Source organism: Vombatus ursinus, unplaced genomic scaffold, assembly GCF_900497805.2.
Source record: "Vombatus ursinus unplaced genomic scaffold, bare-nosed wombat genome assembly UNPS02014798.1, whole genome shotgun sequence".
In the NCBI taxonomy this organism is placed as follows: Eukaryota; Metazoa; Chordata; class Mammalia; order Diprotodontia; family Vombatidae; genus Vombatus; species Vombatus ursinus.
This window is the reverse complement of record NW_020954576.1, coordinates 33882859-33909471: the sequence shown is the minus strand read 5'-3', so window position 1 is coordinate 33909471 and position 26613 is coordinate 33882859. Positions and strand designations below refer to the sequence as shown.

Below are 26613 nucleotides of genomic sequence, written 5' to 3'. Positions count from 1 at the left end.
GGCTCCCCCAAAACTGAATCTGATCTTCATGTATGGGTTCAGAGATGAAAGGGGTACCATATTGGAAAGCGAGAAGGGAAATGTCCCAGCACCCTTTATTCCACAGCAGTTCTTGTTGTTACACTTCCATACATATTCTTGCTCATCAATTAGGCAATATAGGTCAGACCATAGCTCCTTCAGTCCAGGAGACCACATTGACTAACAAGGGCTGTTAAAAGTTTAGTTGACTTGAAAGTATCTTCAAAGTGGGGTATAGTGGAAAGAGTGTGCATTTGCAGTCTGGAGAATTCTGTGTTCAAATCCTGCCCGTGATACTTATGGGCTGTGTAAGCATCATTTAATAGGATATTTGGTCACCTCCTACTTACAGTACACATTTGTAAAAAACTATCATGAAGATAATTATTTGCCAACATCTGTTGCAGAGGATAATAAGGTAGAGGAATTCCACTAGAAAGTTATTACGATCTTCCAAATTAAATCATCATAGACTTTAATATCCAGTGACTTTAATGCAAAAGTAGAAATAGGAAGAGGCAGGTAAAAAATATGTTGGTAAATATGTTTCAAGGGTAAGAAAAGAAAGAGGCTAAAGGTTTGTGAATCATATGGAAGACTGATGCCTATATAATCTAAATATGAAAGGCAGAATAATGTAATTTAAAAAGACTAGAGTTTGTAAAGACCAGTGTTTGAATCCTGCTTCTACCATTTGCTATATAGCTGTGTGATCATGAGAAAATCATTTAACCTTCCTGAGCCTCAGATAGCCTACCTATAAGTGCACAATTATGGATATTAAGTCAGGTTAACTAGGGATTCTCAAGCAAGCATACAAATTTTACCTCACAGGGCTCATTGAAATTTAACAGGTTACAGCCTATCACTATGGGCAACTGGGTGCTGGAGTGGATAGAGAACTGGGCCTGGAGTCAGGAAAACCTGAGTTCAAATCTAGCCTCAGATATTTACTAGCTGTGTGACCCTGGGCAAGTCATTTAACTCTGCCTCAGTTTCCTGATCTGTAAAATGAGCTGGACAAGGAAAAGACCACCCACTCCAGTATCTTTACCAAGAAAATCCCAAATGGGGGTCACAAAGAGTAGGACAGGACTGGACAGGACTAACAACCGTAACAACCTTATCACTGCCTCAGGAAGGTTACACCTTGTTGAAAGGTAACAGGATAAATTGGTACAGACTGACTAAGGTAATTCTCTCCAGCCATCTTGATGCCATTCCACTTCCTATGCATGCTTTCTTGTTACTCTCTTTTCATCAGAAAGCATTGCTATTATTACTGGAATCAGCGCCACTATTCCTGGAAAGAATCTGCCAGTCAATTGTGTTATGGCTACACACATCTCTCTATGATTTTCTTGTCCAAAACACCTTTCCTTCTCACGTCACTACTCCTTTATTTGTGTTGTCTTCTGTTATTCAAGTGTAAACTTTAGGAGGGCAGGAATGAGCTTTCTTTTTAGATTTGAATCCACAGTACTTAGCACAGGGCCTGTCACCTTAATAAATGCCTTTTAAATCCATTCATTCAAAAAGGATGGTGGCATAGCATTTTACATTAAAAAGATAAAGTCATATGAGCAAATCTAGGAACCAGAGGGGGGAAAATATAGTGTTAGTCATTAGGCTAAAGATCAAGGAAGAGAGACCCCAAAGTGATATTGTCATTGAAATTTACTACAGACCACCTAGACAGATAAGAGAAATAAATGAGGATTTAGGAAAAACGTAGATAATAGAATTTAAAGTTCAGAGATATCTTAGAAATCATTTAGGCCAAACCCTTCATTCCATAGATAAGGAGCAAAGGTCCATAGAGTTTAAATGGCTTGCTTAACATAACAGAGATGAATGGCAGAGCTGGGCCTTGAACCTATGTCCTTTGACCTCAAATTCTATGCTCTTTCTTCTATATTACACTGTCTCTCACAAGTCTATCATGGAGGCATGATAGAGCAATATTATAGAACTTCATTAATCTAGTTATCTTGTACAGATTCCTCTCTATGAAAAGTAGTAGTCCAATTAACAAGTTCTTGGCTTGCCTGAATTCTAGTTTCATCCTTCAAAAGATGAAGAAAATGATGAGAGGAAAGGTTATTCTGTAACTGATTCTTACCAACAAGAAGGAACTGATGGCAAGAAATGACTACTCCATTTTGGAATCTATGAGAGAGAAATAGAGGAAAGGTAGGCATACTCTGGCATGACACTAGATTTAAGGAAAATGGATGTAAAGGCTTTGGAGAAAGCTAAATGGGCTAAAATTCTTCGGGTGAAGTCATCCCAGGAGGTATGGGAAGTTGTCATGAATGAACTTCTGAAGACATCATGGAAGAAATCCAATGCAAAGGCTTTTTTTTTAAGAGAACGAGATGAATTCATAGAGTACTCATTCTAATAAATTTATACGAAAGATAGAAAAGAGAGTGATACAAAGGTTTAGTGTGGCCTCATAAGAACAATGTCAGGAGAGTTAAAGTTCAGAAAGAACTGAAACTGGCAAAGGATGTTAAGGAACCTCTCTCTCCCTCTCTCCTCTCTACCTCCCCATCTGCAATTTCCTAAAAGGTTGGTTTTAAGTGGGAGGGACAAAAAAAGAATATCAAAGAAGGCACAGGGTCTTAGATTCAATTCCATTCACAAAACATTTCTTTAGCTATTTATTTAGTGGAGGTAGCAGAGCAATAAAATAAAAAACTGGGTCTGAAACCAGGAAGTCTTTTGTTCAAATCCTGCCTCAGACACCTACTATGAGGTGCTGGGCAGGTCACTCGATTTCTAAATGCTCCAGGTAACTCTAGTATTTATCCATTGTCATTGATAGGTTGCAATCTACTATAGTGAAGGGAGTTCCCATATGCTAATGAAATTATAGATCATTGTTTTTTTAATTCACATTTTAGGGCATTGTGTTAGGCATTGTGCTAGGAATACAAAAACAAAAATATTAAGTTCCTTCTCCCAAGGACCTTAAATTCTATTGGATGAGATAGTGGTAAAAGATGACAGAGAAGGCAGAACTAGATAATATTTATATTTATTTTTTACTCTACCATAGATAATGATCTCTGGACTGGGAAGGACAAAATAAAAACAGCTGATAGAGAGTTGAAATCCAAGGTCAGCAGGGAGTTGAGAATACCTGGCTGCCTTTGATGGATTCAAGTTGCCTGGTTCAAACTCATATCATCCCAGGGCATTGAAAGAAATGGTAGATGTGATTCCTGAGTGACCATCAGTGATCTCTGAAAGATTGTGGAGAATGAGAGAGGATCTACAGAGGTAGAAAAATATCCAGACTTTTTTTTTTTAAGGGAGAGAGTAGAATATGCAAACTATAATCCAGTGAGTTTAACTTTGCTGGGGGAAAAACAGAACATATTAAAGGAATGGGTAGTGAGCATACAGAAAAGGAAGAAGTGATCACAAAGGCCCAGAATGACCTCATCAGTGAGAGACCTTGCTGAACTAATCTCATTTCTGTTTTTGACAAGTTTACTAATCCTTTGGGTCAAGGGAATGCTGTAGATATTTTGTTAAAATTTAACAAATCATTTGAAAATATTTCTCATGTCACTTCTGTGGAAAGAGAGAATTAGATGAAACAGCATTACAGTTAGGTAATAGTAAAGAGGGGAATTGGATTGGATAATAGGATAGGTCAGAAGTGGTTGAATGGCTGAACCTAAAGAGTAGTCATTAATGGCTTGATGTTGACATAGAACAAGTTCTCTAATACAGTGTCCTAGAGGCTACTCCACAATTTTACTTTCTCACATTTTTAACAATGACTTGAACAAAGGCATAGGTAATATGAATATAAAATAGTAAATGATACAAACTGGAAAGGGCAAAGTTAACACATGTGATTACAAGAGGTAGGATCCAAAAAATTTCCCAATTAGAACTTCGAGTGAAATAAAATATAATTGAATAGTGCACAGTCTAACACTTTGAGTCAAAAAATCAACTTCATAAGTAAAATGTGAAGAAGGTATAGCTAGATAGCAAAACCTAGGGATTTTGGTGTACTAAATGCTCAATGTGTATCAGAAGTATGAAATGGTAGTGTGTTTTTAGGTGTTTTGCAGTTGTATCTGACTCTTCATGACCCCATCTGGTGTTTTCTTGGCAGAGATACTGGAATGGTTTTTCATTTCCTTCTCCAGCTCGTTTACAGATGAAGAAACTGAGGCAAACACAGTTAATTGATTTGCCCAGGACTACGTGTTTGAGGACAGATTTGAACTCAGGAAGATGAGTCTTCTTGACTACAGACCCAGCACTCTGTACACTGTGCCACCTATAAATGGTATAAAACAAGGTAATGTGACCTTAAATTATATCTAGTCATAATTTCCAGAAATGTGAGAGTTAATTTCCTTGTACCATATTTTTTTTTTCAGATCACATCTAGAATAGTGTGGACTCTAGTGGGTTCCATATTTTGGGAAGGGAATTGTTAAGGTGGCAAGGGAAGGGAGATAAGGATAGTAAAGGATTTAGAGATTAAGACATTCTGTGATTGGCTGAAGGAACTAAGCATATTTAGTCAGGTGAAGAGATGATTTAGAAGAGATATGATAATATAAGTATCTAAGGGTTTCTCAAGGAGAAGGAGATTAGACCCATTTTGCTTGACCCCAGGAAGGCATAAACAGGGTGATGGTAGAAACTTAAAAAGGCAAATTTAGGGTGGATATAAGGAAAACTTTACTGGCAAAGCTATCCAGAAATTAAATAGAGTGCCTTAGTAAGTATAAAAAATAGAAAAGAATTCAGACAATGTATGGGATATTATTAGTTGCTAAAAATAAGGACACTATGATGCAATACCACAAATATGAGTCATTATGTAATTGTCATTGATTGAGCTAATAAACTTACAGATCTGGGGCCTTGGTAAGTAGAAGATTCCTTTTCACTGGAGGTTTTCAAGGAAAGGTTGGATGACCATTGTTGAAGATGTTGAGGAAGAGATCCTTGTCTAGGTTGGTATTTGTTCTAAATGGCCTTCTAAATCTTGAAAATGAAAAAAAACCAGGGTACTCAGACAAATAGCTGAGGCATATGGAGTGTTATCAGTTGCTAAAAATGGGACAACATAATGGAATATCATGATTATGACTCATTATGTAGCTGTCATGGATTGAGCGAAAAAACCCTTACAGATCTGCTACTTAAAAATGAGGAAAAGAGAAAAGAACATTCGTAGCATCATAGATTTAGAACTAGGAGAGACTTTTGAGGACATTGAGTACAATCCCCTTATTTTATAAACCCATAAAGGTTAAATACTATGTCTGTGGTCATACAGCTAGTAAATATCTGAGGTAGGATTCAAACCCAGGTCTTCTTGATCTCAAATCCAGTACTCTATCCATTATACCAAGTTGCTTGAAAGCCTAATCTTACCTTTCCAATTTCATTTTCAACCCTCTTTGATTTTGTCAGAGTTAGAGGCAAGGCTGAAATTTGAATTAAAAAAAAGTCAGTAATTACTTCCAAGTAATACAGTAATATAACCCCTCATATATTCTGCAAACCAGTAACATCGGCCTCTTTGTTGTTCCAGAAACAAGACAAAGAAAGATGCTCCAACTCTCAGCTCTGGGCATTTTCCCTCATACCTGGAATGTTCTTCCTCTTCATCTCTACCTTCTAGGTTCTCTGGTTTCCTTCAAGTCCTAATTAAAATCCTATCTTCTATAGGAAGTCTTTCCCATCCCCTCTTAATTCCAGCATCTTCCTTCTGTTAATAATAATTTCCTATTTATCTTGTTCATAGCTTGTTTGTATATAGTTGTTTGCTTGTTGTCTCTCTCATTAGATTGTAAGCTCCTTGAGGGCATACACCGTGGATTTCTTTTTTACTCTTTTTGTATGCCTAGTGCTTAACATAGTGCCTGATGCATAGTAGGTCCTTAACAAATGTTTATTGACTGACTAACATATCCAATCCTCCATCCTTACAGTACTTCCCTTAGTATTTAGACTCTCAGAGGAACACAAAGCAAAACAAAATCAGAGTTGCTACAAATGCAATCTTCTTCCCACTGGACATAGGCCATCAAAAGAACTCAGTGGTAGTAAAATTTTGTCATCTGTTTTATGGTTCAGTCCAAATTCTCACTCTTCTAAAAGGTTGGGGGTTCAAGACCTTTTAACATTCAGTCATGTTGATTATAGCTGCCATCTCTGGGGGCAAGAGGGTCAAGTCTAGAAACTGGCAGAATTAAACAAAATACAGACTATACGTGTGCAGAAGGATAGTTGTTTCAGGTGAGGTGGATACCACAAACACCCTAGAAACAATACTATGACAATAATCTAATATGTATTATTAGATTATACTCTATAGCTCTAGAATGTTAGGGAATAGCACTAGGAGAAAAACATTATGGTAGAATTCCTGAAATTCCAGTTTTCTGGAGGAGTGGAAAGAGTACCTGAACTGAAGATCCAACACATGGCCCCAGAGCAGGTGGAGCAGCACACTAGGTCTGAGCCACAAAAAAGGAATGAACCACAATATGGAAGACAAAACTTGGACTTGGTCCTGTGTGATTACTATGAGTCATCTGAGCGGTATAGGTCTTATGGGAAGGGGGTTCATAGAATTACAGATCTGGAGCTTGAAGGGACCTCTAACCCTTTGATTTGATATATGAGAAAACTGAGGCCCAGGCAGATTGTGATCTCCCCAAGATCCTGCAGGTAGTATCAGAGGCAAGATTTGAACCCAGGTCCTCTTACTCCAGTGCCAATGGTTTTTACTGCCTCCTTATCCTGGGTTGCTTCTCTAGTAAATCCCAATTTGTTTTCTTTCCGCAGAAAATCTGAGGCCTTCAGTGATTAGGCTAAAGGACTGTACAGATTCCTGGGTAAAGATGAAATTGGCTGGGATGTTGCTGTTTGAGAGTTATTTCTACTATTAATATATGAGTCCTCCCTCCTTAAATTACATTGTATTTATTTTTCCATTTATGTATCCTATTAATAACTAACATTTATATGGTATTTTAAGTTTTGCAAAGTGTTTTATGTGTATTACATGCATTATCTCGTTAAATAAAACAACCTTGTGAGGTAGATGCTATTTTATCTCCATTTTACAGATGAGGAAACTGAGCCTGAGAGAAGTTAAATGACTCACTCAGAAATATACAGCTAATAAATATCTGAGGCCTGATTTGAACTCGGCTTCTCCTGATTCCAATAGCAGGTAGCATTCTTTTCATTGAGTTTCCTAACTGTCCCAGTGGAAAGTAAGCTCCTTGAGGGCAGGCATTGTTATTGTTTTGTTTTGTTTTGTTTTTGCTTTTGTGTTTGTATCTCCAGCATCTAGTGCAACAACAGACATTTAATATGCAGGTGTTGAACTGCACTGAAGCCTCTGAATCCTTGATTTAGACCTTAGATGAGGCACCTGAACCTCTGATCTTACTGCAGTCTTTTTTAGTCAGAAGGAACTATGACAGAAGGAGTCCCTCAGTCAACAAGCATTTATGAAGCTTTGACTTTGTGCCAGGTACTGTATTTTGCATTGGAGATTCAAGGAAAGGCAAACATAATCCCTACCCTCAAGGAGCTTATATTCTAAAGGAGGAGATGAACATGAAAAGAACCAGGCACATACAAGGCATATATAGAGTAGAATTTTCCTACAGTGTTAAAGAATGAATTACACTTAGCATGAGCAATGATTCAAAAATGCATTTTCATATTTTTATGCCTTATATAGCACTTCCAGTATTACCAGTCAAGAAGTTACATTCTTTGTTTTTCTGTCGATTTATTGAAACATGATTCTTACCTGATACACTTCCAAAATATTCTCTAAAGTTATCTCAGTTTAGATATGTATATGTATCAATATAAGAATATTTTTCTTAATTCTCCTTAAAAATATTATATTATTCAATGCCCATTCTTCTTGATATTTTAAAGGAATTCAAAACTATCAGCTACTACCTCCTTAGCAAAATTTCTTTTCGTGGCTATTATAATTCTACACCAGATTGTTTAACATGCTGCTTCAGTGACTCTTTCCATATCTTTCAGTGATTCAATTGGTTCATTGTGCCTCTTACCTTAATACTGGTAGCAAATCCCTATACTTTCTTGATAGGAGACACTATTTATTCCCTTGACTTCAACTGTAATTGTACTGTATATAATTATATTAATTGTATTTCAAACCCTGACCAAGCTCTAATTTTGTATCTGTAACATGCTACTTAGCATTCACATTTGAATATCACCCTGTCCCATAACACATAACATAACCCAAAACAAACTCATCATCTTACTCCCAAACCATATATCCTTCTCAAGGGAATGGAGGGGAGGGAAACAGAAAGGGAATGGAAGGGAGACAAGGATAGACTTTTGGAGAACACCCATAGTTAGTAGGTATGACCTAAATGAAGTCTCTGAAATAGAGACTGGGAAGGCTTAGTCTAACAGGTAAGAGAAGAATAGTGAGAGAGGAATGTCATGTAAACTTAGAGAAGAAGGAATATTAACAGTTTCAGATGCTGCAAAGAAGTCAAGTTCGGTCGTTTCAGCCATTTCAGTCATGTCTGACTCTTCATGCAAACCCCATTAGGGTTCGCAAAGATACTAGAGTGGTTTGCCATTTCCTTCTCCAATTCATTTTACAGATGAAGAAACTGAGGCAAACAGGATTAAACTATTTGCCCAGGGTTACATACATAATAAGTGTCTGAGGCTGGATTTGAACTCAAGATGAGTCTTCCTGACTCCAGGTCCATGGCTCTAACCATAGTGTCACTGAGCTATCGCCAAGAAAGATTAGTATCAACAAAAATACATTAGATTGGGCAATTAAAAGATCAGTGGTCTCAGTTGAATGATGCATTCAGAAGCCAGATCGCAGAGGGTTAAGAAAAAAAGTGATGAGAGGAAGTGGAGGGGCTGAGTGTAAGCAGCTTGTTCAAGGACCTTAGCCAAGAAGGAAGGAGAACTATACAAGAGAGGGTAGATGGATCAAGAGGGGATTTTGAAGGGATACAGGAGTGGGGTATGTGTGTAGGCAACAGGGAGGGAATAAGAAGATAGAGGGATGTTAAAGATTAGAAAGCCCAGATTGGGCTTAAGCAATTTGAATTGAGTGGAAAACAGGAAAGTGAATGAATAATTGAATATGTGAATAAATTAACAGATGAATGAATAAATGAATGAAAAAATTATTTTAATAACTCTCTGGCTAACATCATGCTAAGTACTGGGGATATAAATACAAATATGAGACTTCTCCTAGCATCAAGGAGCTTGCATTCTAATTTGGAAATCTATATAGGAGAGGAGTGGCCAAAGGAGAGTATTTTGGTGTGAGAAGTTCCAGAGATAGAGTGAAATAATAGGACAGTCCATTGGCATTTCCTGTGCAGAGGCAATGGACATGTTGATTTGAGTACACTTCTTGGACTGATTTCTGACTTGAATTCCTGCTTTGACAAACAGTTTTCTTAGTCATCTCGACCCCTGTATTTCAGCACCCTGAAGAACCTCTGGTACTATCTTATCTTGACCATATGGTTAATGCTTGTTTGAATCCACTTTGGACCCTGCTCCATATCTCTCTCTAGGTGGGACTACCTTCTCCCCAGGGTCATCATTTGTTCAATCATTTACCGATATTGGTCCTCCTCTGGTCGCGATACAACAATGAATTAACAGCATGTGGTAGGAAGGGTAATGACCTCTGAATCAGAAAGCTGAGTTTTGGTACCAGTTCTTCCACTTACTAACTCTATTTCTTTTTGCAGATTACTTAACTTCTGAGCCTGAAATTCTTAATATATAAAATGAAGCTTTTCCTGCTTACCTAGAAAGTTGTTGTCAGAGTTAAATAAGACAACATAGAGTAAAGCTTCTTGAAAATCGCAGTGTGGAACATTGGAAAGATTGTTCAATTTGCGGCCAGATGGCCGGGGTCAAGTCCCAGTTCTGCTACTTATTACCTGTGTGACCTTGGGAAAACAATTTAACTTCTCTAAAGCTCACTTTCTTTGTCTGTACAATAAAGATATTGGACTAGATGATCTTTTAGAACCCTTCCACCTCTGAATCTGTTAGTATGACTAAATAGATGTTAAGTGATGTTTGAGTAAAAGGTTTGTGGAGCATACGGAGGAGAACTGGAACACTGGGACAGATACTGTAAACAGTGATATAGCCAAAAGCCATACGACACTCTTTTTTCTTTTTTTAGGTTCCATAAATGAGACAATTTATTTCATGGTTTGTTTTTGTGTTTAGGGAAAGTTAAAGGAAATGACAATTCTGCCAGCATGGCAGCTTCAAAAATTAGATTGCAAATTCCTGGAGACAAGAAATTGTCTTTTGCCTTTCTTTGAATCCCCAGAGCTCAGCACGAGGCCTGTGTTAGTCTTCTCTTCTAAGCCTTCATCTTCTCAGTACATGTATGGCACTCTCTGGATATGTATTTATTTATCTGTAGTTTCTTCTGCCACTTTTCTGCTGACACATATCACATAGTAAGTGTGTTCTGAGGGTAACCGACGGGCCTCAAACCCACGGTTGAGTTAGGGGGATGTCTGTGAACAAATACTTGGCTTGACAGAGTGCATGAAGACCTTGTGATACTAAGGTTGCTGGAGTAGCTTGATTGGGCTTTGTGCATTCATTCAACACCTGTGATACGGCTGATATAGTCTTTGTCTACATATATCCCTGATGGAGGCTGCTTTGGCAATCAGTTTCTCCCACAAAGATGGCACATCTGACAGTCCATGAACCACTGCAGTTCAGGGTACGCACAATCCTGTTCCTCCTACAAAGATGTCATTGGGTATAAAGTGACAGCTCTAAGTTGGGGAGTGCTTCCCAGAACCTGGATTACTCGCAGTATTTGGGCAACACAAACCTTATGTACATCCAAAGTAGGTAGAATATATAAAATATCAATGTACAAAAGAGGTTCCAGTGGTCTTCCAAGCTTGAACATCAAAGCAGGGACTAGATTTGATACCTGAGAGGAGTCAGCTTTGGCTCTTTTCGTGGTGGCCCTCAGTACACTGCGAAGATTCTCTTCTTTTTCTTGAACAAGTAAATGAACCAATAGAAGGAAAACATGTACAAGTACATGAGTGGTGATAGGTGGCAATGATTTCACAGAAGACAGCCAATCACATACTGTGGACTCTTCTTTCATTTGTCCAAGAATTCTCCAGGCTATAAACATTGGGTAATACATGCTGGTTACAGGGAAAGCAAGCTTAAAGGACATCAGCTGGTCTTTGGAGCCCTCTTGTTGCACTATTTTCAAGAGGGTTCCAGCCAGCTCTTGCCTAGAGGGGCTGACATCTTCTGCTGAAATACAATCCTCCAAGGCTATAGATGACAAAATCTGCAGTATGCAGATGACATCACCAGCAGCAGGGAGGAGGTTGGGGTGTTCTTGGTCCCAGCAGAAGAGAGAAATTTCATAGCTAGATTTAAGATGGGCTTCTGTTGACTTGTCAGTATCTGTAGGATAAGAAAACCCATTCCAATTATGCCTTGTTCAACAGGAAATCACTTTCAGAAGTTCATTTTTTTTTCTAAAAGGTAAATTAAAGATGAACATTCTCCAGCTGTCTTTAGGCTTACTTCACAAACACACAGAATTTGCAGGCTTAGCTTGACCAGCTCCTCTCCCCAGAAAACAGGGCGGCACAAAAGACTCAAAAATAATTCTTGAAGAAATCGTGTCACTTCTGTTGTCTGTACCAAATCTGTAAATATGGAACCAAGTCGCAAAACATCTGGAGGATATGTTTTTTTTTTTCCCAGTAATGAGGGTTTTTCTTTATCACAAGTGCTCTGAGGTTGGAGTAACACTTTAAGCAAGCCCCTTTTCAGTTTGGAATACTCCTATAATTGGGATGGCTCACAATATAGGTAATGGAGAAATGGGGCCATGAAAGAGAGGCAAGAAATCTCTGACCTTTCTGGGCATTGAGGAAAAAAAGCTGTAAGCTGCTGTAGAAGAACTGGCCAACAACATGACTTATTTTCAAGCACAGTGATGAGAGGATGAAGATGGTTTCTGATACCATACAAATCCTTAACAGCCTTCTCTCCATCCTTTCCTTCTTTGAGTACTTGCATTTGTAGTTAACTTCACAACAGCTTTTACTAAGCCATGTGTATTTCTGGTTGAAGGAGTGAGGTTGAGTATCCCAATAAGAACAAAGGTGAATTCAGCATGATTCTGCACAAGTGCCATGAGACCCTAGCAGCAAGCAGTTCAAACCATGACATTGTCACTGCAACACTTCTCCCACAAGAGATTCAAAGCAGGAGTCACTTAGTAGGATGTAAGCTTCTTGAGGGTAGGAACTGTCTTTGTTTTTGTAACTCCGGTGCACTAACTTAGTGCAGTGTCTGACACACAAGAGTTTAATGTTCATTGACTATGACTACCAGAAGGCAATAATATTGATCTGGTTTGTAGATTGGCTATTCTTTTCAGACCAGCTATTTTCCTTCAGTACTGCAACAATAAGGTGACTCACAGCCTGTGACTGGTTAAGGGAATTAGGAAATTCAAACCTTTTCCTTATATCCTCTGACATTTTTGCTTATCATACAAGATAGAAAGAAAGAACCTCCATCTGGCCCCATGCTCTCACCCCAGTGCCACCCAAGACACTTTTAAAAACAGGTAGCATTTATATAGTATATATTTCTATACTTTATGGTATATATAGTATATATATTATGTTTACATAATTTATAATTGTTTACAATTGTTTATAAGGTATATGTTTACAAATTTATACACAACTATTATCTCATTTGATCCTCAAAACAACTCTGGAAGATAGGTGCCAATCTAATTCCCATTTTACAAATGTAGAAACTGAGGTGGACAGTGGTTAAATGACTTGCTGGTTGTCACACAGTTAGTGAGTATTTGAGGCTAGATTTGAACTCACATCTTCCTGACTTTAGGTCCAACACTCTATCCACTGCACAACCCAGTTGTCTTGCCTATTTATTAGTAATCACAAACTGAGTTTTTAACCATACAACACACACATATAACAGGATCAGCCATGTCATATTTAAATACTACAAAAAAGCAGCAGGGATAATATGCATGGTCTCAGTCTCCTCATGTATAAAATAAATAATTTGGTCTGAATTATCTCTAAAGTTCCTTCCAGCTCTGACATCCTGTGATTCCATAAAATATTAATAGTTTTAAAAAAAACCAGTATGATTATGAAGAACTGAATAGTTATGGGTCATGAAGAAATGAAAAGTAGGGAACTGCTGGGCAAATATTTTCATGAATCAACAACGTTCTCCACTATTTAAAAGCACCTCGCTCTTTAAATGGAGATATTTCAAAACAGACCACTCTGTTTTTTAACAAAATAATAACAGAGAAATTAAAATCATTTTTACATAAACAGCATTAAGCCTATAGCGGAAGCCCAGTTACATTATTTCAGCCTGAATCCCAGCAGTTTTATATCAGTTAATTATATCATAAACAACCAATTAACAAAACATGGCCAATTCTTTCCTAGAAAATGAGACCCTTGAAAAATGTACATACACACATACACACACACACACACACACACACACACACACAAAGTATTTCAAGGTAGTTCAGTTGATTAAACACAGAACTAAGAGCAGGAAACTTAAAAGTAGCAGGCACAGCTTTACATTTGTATTGCTGTGTGACCTTGAGAAAGGCACTTAATCTCCATTGTTCAATTGCCCCTATAATAAACTGTGGCTACTATTTGTACATACAGATTCCTGAAAGGGTTATTGAATGATTTTTAAAGTACTTTGAAAAAATTTTTAGAAGAGCTTTAGAAATGTTAAGTGACTCTCTAAACCCCCAAACTGGCCATCCCAGATGTCTTCTATTTATTCCACTTTCTGAGCAATTTCTGAGTTACTCAAATTATGAGATACAAAATATTCCCCTTTGTGTTCCTCACAGCACCTAGTGAGGTGCCTTGCATATAAGAAGTGTTGAATAAATATTTGTTGGTTTGCTATCCTTCCCAATGGTGTTCGGATACCCTTATTTAGAAAACACATGTCACCAGCACATAACAATTGCCTTTTCCTGGAGTAGAAATCTGAAACCTTGAGCCTGTTGTCTGTGGCAGCACAAACCACATCTGGATGCTAATCGGTCAAGTCCTTGAAGCTAAGGCAACATTATGTGTAGGGGTTGTCTTTTCACATTGAAACATACTGTAGAGTCAAGAGAAGAGATAATAAATCTAATTGATTTCCTCATGTGTTATCTTAACACTGGAGTCAGACCTCAACTGTACTGCAATATTCAAATGAATACTGCACAGTCAACATGATGCCCGGGAAGAGAATAGAGCAATATTCTTAATTCTGAAAAACTGTATTGGTAATCAATTGGAATACAAGAACAATTGAAAAGCTGTCCAATTTTCAATTGTGATATAAGTTGGGAAACAATTTGAAAGTAATGGCTCATACAAAGAGTTTTTGAAGCAGTCAATATGGGCTTCATGTGAAGGACAAATAGGAATTTGGCAATCTACGCACTGTTCAGCTTTTGTGCCTTAGACATTATCTGTAGAGCACACCCAAGTGTGCCACCTCATATCAGAGTGTGGAATCTTTCAGCGTGACTCTATTGAAACTGGATTTAATGGGATATTCACCCAGAAAGCATTTTCAATGAATCTGTATTAACAGTGCCGTGAACATTACTATTAACATACAATTGCTGAAAACATATTCTGCCAGCTTACTCTTCATATGTGGCTTAGTGAACTGATGCACATTTGAAATGTTTATTTACCTTGTAAAACATTTTATTATATGGCTATTATGAGATCGCTCATAATGTTAAATATAATCCCTCCCACCCCTTGGCCACACACACAGACAGAATACATTTTATTTTTAAAATCTATGTTTTCCTCATGTCCTGGACAACATAAAATTGTAGAATTATTTTTTTTTTAAAAGGGATCTGCATGACTCATTCCCTTTCCTTAAAAAAAGTGAATCTCTCCAGGAAAATTTGACTCTAACCCTTATAGAATAAGGTAGATATTGGCCTTTAAGGATTAGAAAGAATCCATTTAAAAAAAAAAGCACTATAGATTGCATTTGAAGCTTAGGTGCCCTTTCAAAATAGATGTAATTTCAGTGAATGTGGTATGTATTTCCAAGGGCTCATTACGTCCCAAATTTGGACCTCTTTCAATATATACATTTATGATATACATGTAAGCAGGTATGGACACATGTTTTTACATAAATGTGTAAATGTGTAAATAATACACACGTGATATATATATGTGAATACTTGTATGTGTATCTATATGTATGTGTGTGCATATTTGTACACACTCATATAAATATACACACGTATATGGTCCAGACTTATGAGATCCCTTTCACCCTTGTAGATCATCAGCTTCTCTATAACTAATCTTTAAAAAATTGCATGAGTCCCATAGCTCAGTATGGATCAGAGGCAGGACTTTAAGCCAAGTCGGCCTGACTCCAAAGTCAATTAGAAAATGAATTTTGTAAGGGCAAAAGTTATTTCAATAGGATCTCTATTCAGTTAAAAGTAATACATTTCCCCTAATATATCAACTTTCCACTTTCATACATCTATTTTCTGTCTTTCTTTATAGAATAAAAAATTTCCTTCCTTGACGTCTTAAAAAATGCTTAATGCCTCCCTCTGAAATACTTTCAATGAAGTCCACTTAAAAGTAGAAGAATAGACAATGGCTGGACTGTGCCTTGTGTCTATTTCCAGAGTCACATTTCCAATGGGTTTCACTTACATTTCCCCCCACACCCACCCATACATCCCCCCCTACATACACACCTGAGATTTTATCAACACCAGAAAGTCCTGTTGAGGCACTTTCTTGACCAAAGCAGATCAGTACTTTTTCTATAGCTTATAGTTTTAGAAAACTGCCTAGAGTAGGGATTCTTACCTTTGTGCATGTGTTGTGGACCCTTTTGCCAATCTGGTAAAGTATCTGGGACCCTTCTCAAAATAATGGTTTTAAATACATAAAATAAGGGGAAAGGAATAAGTATTTATATAGCACCTGCTATGCTCTAGTTGTTGTGCTAACTTGCACTATCAATGAACATGCAAATGAGCTAAATGCATACGTAGTACAGTTGAGTGGTTATTAAATTTATTCACATTCTAATGAGAGAACCTGACAGAGTCTAAAGAAAGAGTTTTTTAAATGTTAGTACAAGATTCAAAAAATACACAATGCCCAGAAGGGTGTGTGTACGCATGTGTGTGTGTATGTGTGTGTGTGCGTGTGTTGTGTTCAAACAGTAAGAGGTGGAGACTACTCAAAGAAGCCATGTCTAATGAGTCAGATGCTAGAAGTGAGGTCTGATTTTTGTTCTTTAATATTAAGATACCAAAATAAAACAGATTTAGAATACAGAACTCAAATTTGGTACTTTAGAAGCTGTCATTCCACAAGGAACATATAGACTAAAAAATATGTATAAGGACAATGAGTCAAAGAATAAAGTTTGAAATAGACAGCAAGGGAAGAAAAGTAGTGAAGAAAATAAAGAAATCCCTTTTTTTAGAAAAAGACACAGAAAGTGGAAAACAAAGAAGTTGGAGAGGAAAGATCTTAAACATTTAACTGAGAAGGAAAAAAAGAAGGGGAAAATAGATTACTAAATTAAAAAAAGAAAGAAAGAAAATGGAACCAATTAGTGAAGTAAAACTCCAAAGCTAAAGAAAAGGATGATGAAACAAAAACAAAAATATGGGCATAGGGTAGAGGTAAGAAGAACAGAGCCTGTGGAATTATGATTGCCTTCAGGTAGCTTAAGCAAAAACAATTACATGGACAAAATATTGTTTTAAAAAAAGGAGAAACAAAATCCTAATTAAAGAAAAAAACCTAAACACATAAATGTAGGAAAATATTAATCTCTCATAACTTTAAATAAGTAAATGGTTTAAAAATTCAGTAAAACAAAAGGGAATAATAGATTGATAAGAAAATAAAAGCCCATGATCGGTTGCTTATAAGAAACACATTGAAAAAAAGGTAAAAAAAATTCACAGAATAAAATTAGAAGATGGAACCAAATTGACTGCATCAAGTGAATAAAAAAAAGCAGAAGTTACAATCAGACAAAGCAAAAACAAAAATTCACAATATAGAAATAAACACAGAAATTATATTATGCTAAAAGGAAACAGAAAACAAATCAATATAAATATTAAATTAATATATTCCAAATGCCATAGCATTTAAATTCATAAAGGAATAATGGAATGAATTGCAAGAAGACACAGTTATTAACACAAAAATTAGCAGAAGATTTGAATGTCTCTCTTTCAAAGTTGGACAAAAGAAAAAGATTTAGAAAAGAGGAAAATATAGAATTGTACAAATTGCCAAAGATTTTGGAACTAACTGACTTACATCTTCTAAAAATGACCACAAAAGAATATGCATATTTCTTGGCACCAAATGGAACTTTTAGAAAAATGAAGGGCCTGTAGAAATTGCAAATAAACATAAAGAGGCAGAAATATTAAATACAACCTTTATAGACCATAATGCAATAAAAATAGTAATCCGCTCAGGAAGCACAAACAAAATTAAAAAACAAAACAAATAAATTAAAAAAAACAAAAACAAGCAAACAATAAACAAAAAACTAAATGGAAACTTAAAAATAAAATCCTAAATGATGAGTGCATGAAAGAACAAATCGTAGAAATATTAATTATGTGAAAGGCATTGATAATCACAAAAGAGTATACCAAAATTTCTGGGATGTAATGAAGCTAAATTAGTCTTTTATTAAAATTAAATATGCAAAACATATATTAACAAAATAAAATAAGGCACCAGCAAAAATTTGGCTTATTATGTTTTGAAGCTAAGCTACCCTGAGCTTTCCCAATGATCAATACAATATTATTCCCTGTTCCCCAAATCTACTTTGACCTCTGTTACATAATTTACATAATATTTGAGTACACAATCAAAGGGATTTTTTTCTTCCACATTGACAGTAATGTTGCTCCTTCAAAAAAAAATCAAAACAAAGAAATGAATATTTCCCTTAATAAAATTTTATAAAATACTTGCTTCTTGTCCTAGTGTAACAGATTTAGCATTGGTAGGAAACTTTGAAATCATCTAGTCCAATGCCATTATTTTATAGATGAAGAAACTAAGGTCCAGAGAACATAGATGACACCCAAACTTTAAGGCAGGAAGTGGTAAATTAATTATTCGAACCCATGTCCAAACTCCAAATTACATTTATTAAGCCATGTTGTGTCACTTTTCTTCTTATCAGAAAAGAGCTAAACTCATGAACTCAAAATTCTATTTTTGGTTATCAGATTATAATTTCAACTAAATAATAGCAAATGCTTTTTATTTTATATAGTACTTTGCATCTACTGTATTTGTTTTGACTAAGGCAGGGGTTCTTAACCTGGGGTTAATGAACTTTTTTTAAAATTTTCATATTGTGATAACTGTATTTCATCATAATTGGTTTCCTCTGTAATTTTATGTCTTTTATTTTATACTTTTAAAAACATCGTTTCATGTTTTACATGATTGCATATATATAACCTATATCTGAATGCTTACCATCTCAGGGACGGGGGAGGGGAAGGAGGAACACAGAAACAGAACTTGAAACTCAAAACTTTAAAAACATGTTTAAAAATTGTTTAACATAATTGGGGAAAAATAAAATATATTTTTTAAAAAAGCATCTTTTCAAAAATGGTTCTTTAGGCTTTAGCAGATTGCCAAAGGGGTCCATGACACAAAAAAAATGTTAAGATACCACTGATCTAAGATGACTCAAAATACCACCACATTTTTCTTACATAATGCCTTAACTCCTTTCCAAAGATCAAATATCAAAAGTTTAGGGAGGGTAAAGGCAAGAATGAGAAACCCAGCTTCAGAGATGTGATATTGATATATGCACATATGTATGTGTGTAGTGTTTGTGAGTATGTATATACACATAAACACATATGCATCAAAGTTACAAGTGACTTGACTCAATATAAAAAGGAGGTCTCTGTTGGCTATTTACATGTTTGTCCCTGGGCCCCAAGAGAAATATAATGGAAAGGTACAATTGAAAAATAAGAAAAATGATCAGCTCACTTCTCCACCTAAAATAAAATCATCTCTTTGTAGCTGCTGATAGTCTGGCACAATTTGTACAAGCTTCATAATAATGACAGTTTGAAAAGTCTGGAAGAAACTTTCTAAGGTCATCTACTCTATTCCTTTGCCTCAGGACAGGACAGCATCAAAACCATTGGGGACCAAGAGGAAACTATTCTATTTTCAAAGAACTCCAGGGAAGAATATTTCCAGATATTTCCCACTCATCCATTTTGGCATTACAACAATCCCTCACTGTCAAGGAGGACTTTCTCATTTTTAACCCCCTTTTCCTTGACGCCATTTAAACCCATTTCCTCTTGTTCTGTCCTCAGTGGAAAGTGGAACATTTGAACACTATTCTTTATGTAACTTTTAATATTCTTGACCACTGATCATAAACATCTCTCTGCTTTATCTTCACCAAATAATCTTAATTTATTTGTAGGCTTTTGTCACACACATGCATAGCATTTTTGGCTTTACTCAGAACATAATTAAGTTTACCAAATCCCACTTGAGGTTTGGTTTGGTCCTAATCTATGAATTCTCCTGGAGATACAGCCTAAATTCCAGTCTGGCTTCCTTAGCACACAAGCTAGCTGTGTGACCATAGCAACTTACCCAACTTCTCTGTTCCCTACACCATTCTCAAGAATTCTTCAATAATATGAAAACTCAAGATTCACATTGAAGGAGGGCATTTAGATTCTGGAATTTTTCTGAAATGGTATACCTGGATTGAAATCAGGTCCCACTTAAATTACAGATCCTAGAATTAAACCTCAGACTCAGGTAAGATTCTGATCAATTTCAAGTGTAATGAAAGGGTTAATATATCATTTCTACATATTTAATCTGATTTATGCATTTCCACATCCAGCTTGCTTTTTAAAAATCACTGATTTGCATTCTGCTTGTCATATTTCATGATTCCTTGTTATTCATAACTTCTATCTATTGGTATATTCTTTTTATTTATTCATTTGTTTATTTGACTAATAGTTTATTGATTGATTTGTTTATTGATTGATTGATTATGACTTGTGTATAACCATTCACTCTTCAAGCTGCCATTCATCTTTTCAGATTTATCCATACTTAATGGAAACACTTTGGTTAAAGGTGCTTAATGTAGTCAATGAAGCTGAGTGTAAAGTATGCATTACAAAAATGCTATGATTATTTTTGTAACACAGTTAATTCTTCTCTTGCTCTCATTACAAACCAAATTTGCTCCCTACTGTTTTTCAATCTCACTTTTTTTTCAGTGAAGCACTCATTAATACCTTAAGCAAACTAGTATTTTTTTTTTTTAGCTTAAAGGGAATTGTTCATTACCATGAAAAACTGTATTCCTTTGTGAATATAATGGATTAAAGCTCACAGATAGGTCAAGTAATAGCCCTATTTCTAATGTGGTCATTTTCTATTTCTGTCCAAGGTATTTCTCTAGTGTCCCAGCTTGTAACCTCAGTGTTATCATCAGTTCTTCCTTCTTATTCACCTCATCTATCCAATCAGAACTCAAAACCCAGATTTTCACTTCTACAACATCCCTCTCCCCAGGCCCTTCACAGAGTCACCTTAGTTCAAGCCCTTATTACCTCTCACCTAGACTAATACAATGAACTCCTAATTGGTCTTCCTACCTCTTATCTCTCTCAATTCCAGTTTATCTTTGACATAGCAGTCAAACTGATTTTCCTTATGAGAAGATTCAAGCGTAATACTCCCCTACGTGAGAAAGTCTAGCTCCCTATTTCTTCTAGAACAAAAAAAAAATTCTATTCAATCTTTAAAGCTTTTCATAACCTGGATGCAATGCATTTTTCTAGCCACACTATACATTATTCCTTTTCCCACCCTCTTGAGATACAGTCAAACTGGCTCTTTCTCTTTTGTTCACTCATAGCACTCCATTGTTCATCTCTATTCTTTTGCATTTCAGCCTCCCCTTCTCTTCAATATGCAGCTCAAGCATCACCTTCCATATGAAGACTTTCCTGATTGCCCTCTTTCCCTAACTTCCATGTATTCAATTACATTGTAATTATTAATATTTAGGAAAATGTAAGTTCCCTCAAAGTAGGAATTGTTTTCTTCTTTTTACTTGTATCCCCAGCACCTAGGACAGAGCCTGATTCAGAGTAGGCATTTAACAAAAGCATGTTGATTGACTGAGAAAAGTATTTTGATTTTCTCCCTTCATTCATTCTAGTCAACAAAATATCAATTGACAGCCTATTACGTTCAAAGTATTATATATGGCTAAGTTTTGAGAAATTTTATTTTTGATCTGGTATATCGTAATTTGAATTCTGGATTCCTGTTATAGTAAGGTATTTAGGCTATCAATATCCTATTAAAATAGATTTTTTTGCACCATTAACCCCTTTGACTGTGTCCCAAATCCTGTGGACCTCTTTTCAGAAGGATATTTTTAAGTGTAGAAAATAAAATATATAAAATTTTATAGGAAACCAAGTAAATGAATTAGAGTTCTTAAACTAGATTGTGTGTAAATATTTAAAATACATTAAAAACATTTTAATATACTAAAACTTCACACCCCAGGTTAAGAAATCCTGCATTTGATATTCCCCTTATCCTTCTATAACCCTCCAACTTTTTCTAATGTCACAACTAGCTTTACGTTCCTGAGGTGCAATCTAGTAAGAAAAGTTCAGTAGAAACCTCTCTATTCTGTGAAACTGATTTACATTTATTGTTAGTATAACAGAATTTAGCATGTAGTAATATATAATCTTGTTCTTTCTTCAACAAGACCATCAGTGCCTTTCCTCCTTTAAATGAAAATGATAATTTAACATAAATTGATCATTAACATGGTTCATAGCTAAGTATAATCATCCCCAAAATTTCATCTTCAAATCTCAATTACCCCCACCAAAATGTAGGCCAAGGACTAAATTTCTGTTGCCTTTTCATCTACCACCAAACAGGCATAGGGACCACAAGAAATTCAGCTTAACAGCAAATATTTATTAAGCATTATATTTAAGACACTGGACTAGGTTATGAGAAAGCACATTATTTTGAGTATTAGTGTACATAAAGATATGTAAAGTCAGGGACACAGAATCCATTACAAGCCTCTAGTACACTTGTTATTGTGTTTTTTTCTAATACATGTGAATTGTTTATATTCTACCAATTTTGAGAACTATGTCATAATCCTCCTCCAGAAAGCAGTTAGATAGGAATTATAATTTTTCTTTTGTTTTATATTTTAATTGTGAAAAACAAATTTTGTAAGATCGTAGATCAGATGAATTAACATACAGAAAGCACTTGACAGACTTTAGCTATGATAGTGTAGCATCCCCTGAGAAGGTATTGACTGGCCCCTAAACACTAGGATTTTTAGTTCTTCCCAGTTTGGGAAGCAAGAACACTAACCCAAGATCAGACTTGTCAGGGAGGGGGTGGGGGGACCTGAGAGGAAGGGCCCCAGCCTTTCTTTTGTTTTTATTTTTCTTAAATGTGTGCTGTTAAAGAAGATATTGGCTGGATAAAATATTATTTCTCATAAACTCCTGTCCTTGTGCTGTCTAGGGTCCCTTTGTCTGTGATATGAAGGCATGTGAAAGCTGTACAGGAGAGAGGGAATTTTTCTAAAACAAGGATGGGAATTCAACCTCCAGCCCACTCTAGGAGAGTCATATTCTCTTAATGGGAACATGAGCACAAGCCATTTCCTAACTACCCTTCTAAATGAAGAATTATTCTGAATTCAGGCTTTATTTTATAAATCTGCTTCATAGATTTGAACCAAGGTTATACCAACTATTGCTATTACTCAAGCTAGAAGGGAACTTATAGGTGATCTAGACCAGATCATGGGGTTGCAACCCACAGTTTAAGAAGCACTGATTCTAGACCCACTGCCCCTTTTTAAAGAGGAGGAAATGAAGGCCCATTCAAGTCTGTTGATACTAAGTTCAGCATTGCAATATTCTTTCCACTGAACAGTGCTACAGCAATTCTCTGGAGGGTACAGGAAAGAAAAGTTGATTGAGGGAGGGGGATTTTGTGTTATCCAGTTTGGCATTGCAATGTAAATTCAGAAAATAATTCCATCTCCTACTTGATTCCATTCCATGTTGTATCACCACAGGGCATGGTAAGTCTGTGAATGAAGCTCATACGTACATGAATGTATAAATATATATGTAACATATCTATAATGCGTAATATGTACACATATGTATGTGTGTGCATAAACATGTGTATATAGATGTGCATATTTATGTATTATTTATATTTATCTATATTTTATACCTATATATTTTCTATTATCTGTATTCTATATCTATAAATTTATATTTAGATATGTTTATATTTGTGTGTATATGTCTATCTATATTATATATAGAAAAGCCTATGTCATTACCAATCAAAACATATCAGTTAAAAAATTCTAAAATGGAATTCATAGTTAAAACTCTTACTCTGTCTTTCTGAAAGGATTATCATTTTTTTCTTTTTTTTTTCCTTTTCCCTGAATAATTTTAAAACAAGGTTCATTTGCCAGGCAAAAATGGGCTGTGCTTTGTTAGTTGATTGCTTATGACATAATTAGCTCACAATCTGGCACCCGAATATCATATGCAAGTACTACAATAATGCAGTAAATTGTAGTAAGGTGAACCAATTTAGATTTGTACTTTGGAAGCCTTTTCAATGATTAAAGGAAGCCTTTAAAAAGTAATAGATCATCCTCTGGTGTCAATCTTTTAAGCTGAAATCAATTTGATTCATTTCACTTTGCAGAAGAAATGAGAATTAACAATTTAATTGCTATCTGATGAAAGAAATATGTCACAGGAAAGGCAAAAAAAAAAATCTCCAACTTGACATCTATGTCTTCATTTACAAGCAGCACTGGAAAAAAAAATCAAAAGATGATAAACCAGTGACATGTAAAATGAATGAGTTGGTATTTAGAATTCACTATACAGATAATCACATTATGTCAACAAAGCTAATTTCATTTCCAAGAAGTCTTTATGTTATTTTTCTCACTGTGACTTTATCTTCATATATTAGGATTGGGACAAAGTACCACATCTTATGTAGTGTATTATGCAAACATGAAAATGAATAGGGGGAGGGGGGCGAAGAGAAAAGACTCTAGATTACTGCTAGAAGGAGAGAAACTATTAATACTTCCAAGAAGTAAATAGCTAATGAAGATATCTTTTGTGAATTGGTAATGATATTAAAAGAAATCAATGTTTCTTTTGGAAAGTGAATCAGCTGTTCATTTACTGCCATCATATGTCTCACCCAGCCCGTTGTCTTTCCTTTTCCATGGTGGATAGGCTTGTTTGTTTGTTTTTGTGGTTGTCACTCAACTGCCTTTTTCTTCTTTGGGGCTGTCAGATTTCTAAAGAGACCTGGAGGGAAAAGGCTTAAAGAACTTGTTAGTCTACAGCTGCCTCTCTGTTGAGGACAGTGGTTTGATTAAAGGGGAACTCTCTCCTGGATTTCACACATCCCATCAATCACATTGATCAGCCCCCAGAAAGGGAACATATTGTCTGGGAGTAAGCCAAGAAGGGATATCAATTTCACAATAGCACTTAGGTCTTTCAGCCAAGAATCAGTTTATTTTTGGTGACTGTAGTCTGCAACTCACTTCAGAGCAGCATTTATGCACCATACTTCCTGGGATGACTTTCTCTTCAGGCAATTCCAAGGATTTTTACATAACCAATTAGTTACAGTCCAACCCCTCCCCCCATGCAGATTAGATACTTCATTTGCCAAAGAGCCCCCTTTTATGTCATGGCAGGATCTCCAATTTAATTTGACTTTTTAGTTATCAAAATCTAGAGAATTCTTAGTGGAGGGGTCTGCGTGAAAACAAAACACAAGGGAAATTAAACCTCCAAAGTTAAAAAAATAAGCATTAGAAGCAAGTGCACTGTCTGACTTTACATCTTCTCACAAGTACTCTGAATCTGTCAGTTATAGGAGTTGAGAAGCATAAACTTTAGTATTTATGATTTTTGAGGGAAACATCAAGTATTTTGCATTTTTAAAAAATTATTTGGAATATTAATCATTGCCTCCTATGGGCAACTGATTCTGTCTTACCAATAATATCAATATATCATGTCATTTACTCATTTAAAAAAATAATCAGTGTGAAATATCCAGTGCCAATGGTTTCTTTCTTGATTTCCTGATGTCCTGCCATCCAGGACATTTTCCTTTCTTTCTGCTTATTTTAGCTCATTAAGGTAGAACTTGATAAACAAAACAAACAACCAGATCAAAAAGATAGATTCTGCCATTAAAAAAGAACTGACAACTGAGAGTTAAAAGCATCCCTTTTATTTAGCTCTAACACAAGAAATATATCTTCCAGTAAATGTAAAATATATTAAGAAACATTTTTAATCAATAAGGCTCATGGATCTAACTAACCAGAGTTACTTACTTATCATCACTTACTGAATTTTTAAATTATTTATAATCCTGAATTCAATTTCTATAAATAAAGTTCTAAACATGTGAGAACCAGAAAGATAGCTGAAAATTCATATTAACAAACTGGAAATTCAAAAATCAAAAGCTGCCATTTAGGAAGATCTGAGTTTTAATCCAGGCTCAGACAATTAATTATTAACTGTGTGACTGGGCAAATCAATTAATTTGTCTACCTCAGTTTCCTCATCTCTAAAATGAGGATAATAAAGGCACCTCTCTCCCAAGCTTGTTGTAAAGATAAAATGGGTTACTATTTGTAAAGTACTTTGAAAATAAAGTCCTATATGAGTGTTGTTGTTATTGTTACAAAAAATTGGTAGGTTCCAGATCACTATAGGTGTAGTGCTCAATTAACTCTAGCATCTATAATAACATGTCTGAAATGCCTCAATTTTTATAGTATGATTATTTCAACTTTCTATGAACTACCTTTATGTACTTTTCTCTCAACTTCCCAAACTGCAAAATACATATTTCAATGAGGTTTCAAAGAAGAGATATTTTCCATGAATAATTTTCTTCAAACACAACAAGTTCCCTGGTAGAAATCTATTTAGGAGGTACTCCTTGACCATGCTATTTTCTTTTGAATCATCAGAACTAGGTAATACATTTTTTCAATTATTTGCTCAGATAGCAAACCATAAAAAGAAATCATTACAGTGTCTTCTTGAAAATTAACTAGATATGTATGCTTCCCATTTTACTGTGATTATATTACAGACATTTGGAGCAGTAATAAGTGCTTCAAACCTTATTGTGTTTAAATGAGGTAAGATGTGTTAACTAATGTCAGCAATAACTATCTATGAAATGTACTGCAGGAGTCTTTAATTAC

The 26613-nt window shown here is 35.5% G+C and overlaps 1 pseudogene; it reads right to left on the bottom strand.

Moving 5' to 3' along the window:
* Positions 1-10584: 10584 nt before the first annotated feature.
* LOC114049405 lies at positions 10585-12635 on the bottom strand (annotated as a pseudogene).
* Between the last annotated feature and the right edge of the window lie 13978 nt (positions 12636-26613).